This window comes from Lactuca serriola, chromosome 9, assembly GCF_051521515.1.
Source record: "Lactuca serriola cultivar US96UC23 chromosome 9, Lser_US96UC23_V15, whole genome shotgun sequence".
Lineage (NCBI taxonomy): Eukaryota > Viridiplantae > Streptophyta > Magnoliopsida > Asterales > Asteraceae > Lactuca > Lactuca serriola.
Window position 1 is genome coordinate 36,513,433 of NC_136416.1, and position 4,361 is coordinate 36,517,793.

Sequence of the window (4,361 nt, forward strand, 5' to 3'; positions counted from 1 at the left end):
AAACAGTAAAAATAAGTGTTTTTATGAATATCATACTCTTTTAAAGGTTAGAAATTAAATTCATGGCTTAATGGGCCAAATTTTGGGCTTTTCGGCCCAATGAGCCAAAACTTACGAAAATTACAACTTTCAAGGGGTTGAAATGATAAAATTCTTAAAACAAGGGGTAAAAGGGTGCATAAAACAAGTTCAGGGGTTAAAATGATGTATTTTCCAAACAAGGATCAAAATTGTAAACTTTTTGGATTTTGGGCCAAAATTTTAAAAGTTGCAAAAAGTTTGGGCTTTAACTGAAAAAGACTTTTCAGTTTTTGAAAGCATCTATATCTATATCTATATATCTTATAAAATGAGCATTTTTCCATGAACGTCATGCATTTGAAACTCCCAAGACTATTTTTTTCTTGAACATCATGCATTTGAAACTCCCAAGACTATTCAACTTATACAAATTAATTTTTGATTAACTAAAATATTATGATTTGTAACTCTTAAAAGTCTTCAAATCATGCTATTTAATTGATGAGTTAAATGAAATATTTAGCCTATATAAGAAATATGTAGATTACATAAGCATGAATGTCTGCACAAAATGATAGATTATATATGTAGGGTTTGAAGAGTAATATGAGTGGTTCCATGGATGTAAGAAACCAATTCCGACTTTTCAAATATAAATTCATATAAACTCAAATTTGGTGCATGTAAAGTTTTAGATATTAACCAAGGTTCAAATTTAGGTATGTTTGTAAAGGTTTACTTGAGATCATTTTTTAAGTTTATGTGTTATGCATCTTTCTATCATCACATGATGATGAAATGAGATTGATAATTACTTCTCATGAGCTTTTGGTAAATCAACCATCAAGCTATTTATAAGTTAGAGCAATTAACTTTGTTAACATGTATGTATCTTTATGTTGTGTCTCTCTTTTTTATGTTAAGAAAATATATTTTATGTACAAGATAACATTATTCAACATGTATTTTATGTTATGTATATACTATGTTAGTTTCTATCGTTTATTTTATAAATAACATCGATGGAGTTTTTTTATAATTGATTTTAATGAAAGGAGTTTACAGTTATTATTCCAAATTGTTGGTGATAATGACAAATTAGAACGAATGATTTTTAATATGATATGACTTTATTGTTGAAAACCAATAATTATGTGTGTTATAAAAATGAATTCTTTATATTCTACCAAAACTTATATGGATGTACCCAATTTTAAATGTTTTTATAGTAATAAAAATAAATTGTCTTATTATATTTGTCAATTTCTTTTTTTTCATATTCATTCTTTATCGTAAAAGAAAAGTAAAAGAAATAAAATATTAATATTTTCATAACAAAATATAAGTGATCAAAATATACCTCAAGTATAACACTCCTCCTCCGCTAACACACTCTTAATGTATTGTTTTTAAGGAAAAGATAAAAGTAAAATAAAAAAGTATGATATATTGTTTTAAATATAATAATAAAAATTTTCAAATAAGTAGTTTATAATTAGTAAAAAATAATAATTGTTTAAAATAACGTTTAACTAAAGAGGAGATTATACTATGTTAATAAACTATTGTTATTTGAAATAATAATAATAATAATAATAATAATAATAATAATAATAACTAAAAAGGTTACCCCTGCTACGCGGGGGCCGGAAGATTTCAATGTTGTTTTCGAATCGATAAAATGACAGACGTAGAAAGTGCAAGAATGAAAAGCCCGGGCTTTGCCCCAGAGCGTTTTTTTCATTTTCATGAAAAAAATGTAAAAGTTTTGACTGCAAGGACCAGAAGTGTCAAAATGGCTAAAGAATTAAAGGGGTTGGAATTAGCAATTTTTTAGAAAAGGGATCAAAGTTGTCAAACCATTAAAGTTTTGTGGCCAAACTTTAAATATTAAAAGGTTCCTAAAAAGTGTAAAAATATTGATTGCAAGGAACAAAAGTGAAAAATGTAAAAGTTTGGACTGCAAGGACCAGAAGTGTCAAAATGACTAAAGAATTAAAGGGGTAGGAATTAGCAACTTTTTAGAAAAGGGATCAGAGTTGTCAAACCGTTAAAGTTTTGTGGCCAAACTTTAAATATTAAAAGGTTCCTAAAAAGTGTAAAAAAATTAATTGCAAGGAACAAAAGTGAAAAATGTAAAAGTTTGGACTGCAAGGACCAGAAGTGTCAAAATGACTAAAGCATTAAAGGGGTAGGAATTAGCAACTTTTTAGAAAAGGGATCAGAGTTGTCAAACCGTTAAAGTTTTGTGGCCAAACTTTAAATATTAAAAGGTTCCTAAAAAGTGTAAAAATATAGATTGCAATGACCAAAAGCGTCAAAATGGATAAAATAGTACAAAGACCAATTCAGCCAAAAAAAATTGCAAGTTCACTATTCCTTTTCTTCATAACTTTATATATATATATATATATATATATATATATATATATATATATATATATATATATATATATATATATATATATATAATAAAAATATAGGAAATAAAAAATATTCAAATAAATTATTTATAAATTAGTTAAAATTAAGTATAGTTTAAAATAATTTTAAATAAAAAACTTAATTCAATTTTATTCAAACATAATTTTTTATATCTTTCTTATCGTATACTTCAAATTATTATAATATTAGTTACAACTTAATATACAAATTATTATTTCAATAATAAATACTTATAATATTGTTCTTTTAAGATATAATTGTTAATATTTATATTATATTATTGGGCACAAATAAAGAGTTTAAAACTCTCACTACAACTCAATAGTTTTTTTATTTAAATGTAATTATGATTTCAAATTTAATGTAATTTGCCTTTATGTTTTCCACTACAATCAAAAGTTTTTTAAACTTATGGTTATTAATATGCAATGCTTTTTATTTTCCACTTATTTCTTATACACATTATAACTATATTAGTAGTATATAATTAAGTTTTAATTAAAAAAATCATATGTTTGAAAAAATTTATGATTCAAAATGAAAGAGTTGAAATTTTTTTTTGTGGTATTAATGGTTATTTCAACACAAATTTTTTATAACAATGTTTATATATATCAAATGTATGTTAATTTCTAAATATTCATTTTGAATGATTTATAAGTGTTTAATAAGTTTTGTTTGATGTAAATGTTATAATGTTTTAGTGTTTTTTATTTTATTAGAAACTATAGTGTTTTTCATACTTTTTGTTATTTGTTTTATATATACAAACCGACATACATTTTATATATAATTTCCACAACTTAAAACGTTCAATAAAATTATCAAAATTTGTAGTATTTATTTTTTTCTTACTACTTTGTTTTTTATACATAGGAATCAATATATGTTTGATATATAATTTACACAACATAAAACGGTCTATAAAATCATGAATTAATAGCGAAAATAACTAATTGATATAAATTTATTAAAATTAATAAAACTAATATGTTAACTATAGAGTTTGTTTTGCTATTGAAATTGGTTTTTGTAACATCCCCCTCTGACACGTATCACAATATTGTCCGCTTTGGGCCACTCGGCACGAGGACTTCCCAAGGGGTCACCCATCCTGGTACTACTCCCGCCCGAGCATGCTTAACTGCAGAGTTTTTATGAGATCTGCTGCCCTCACGGCTTTAAAACGCATTGTGATAGGGAAGGTATCCACACCCCTTATAAGGAATGCTTAGTTCTCCTTCCCAGCCGATGTGAGATCAGATCCAACCCACTTTCACCCCCCATTATAGGGTTCGATGTCCCCGTCGAACACATCGACCCGTGCCCTGGCTCTAATACCATTTGTAACATCCCCCTCTGGCACGTATCACAATATTGTCCGCTTTGGGCCACTCGGCACGAGGACTTCCCAGGGGGTCACCCATCCTGGTACTACTCCCGCCCAAGCACGCTTAACTGCAGAGTTCTTATGGGATCTGCTGCCCTCACGGCTTTAAAACGCGTTGTAAAGTCGTGAGGGCAGCAGATCCCATAAGAACTCTGCAGTTAAGCGTGCTCGGGCGGGAGTAGTACCGGAATGGGTGACAAAGCGGACAATATTGTGATACGTGTCAGAGGGGGATGTTACAAATGGTATCAGAGCCAGGGCACGGGTCGATGTGTTCGACGGGGACGTCGAACCCTATAATGGGGGATGAAAGTGGGTTAGATCTGATCTCACATTGGCTGGGAAGGAGAACTAAGCATTCCTTATAAGGGGTGTGGATACCTTCCCTATCACAACGCGTTTTAAATCCGTGAGGGCAGCAGATCCCATAAGAACTATGCAATTAAGCGTGCTCGGGCGGGAGTAGTACCAGGATGGGTGACCCCCTGGGAAGTCCTCGTGCCGA

At 29.2% G+C, this 4,361-nt stretch overlaps 1 pseudogene; it reads right to left on the reverse strand.

The window, feature by feature from the left end:
- Window positions 1-3,856: 3,856 nt before the first annotated feature.
- Window positions 3,857-3,974, reverse strand: LOC145077385 (5S ribosomal RNA; annotated as a pseudogene).
- Window positions 3,975-4,361: the final 387 nt, after the last annotated feature.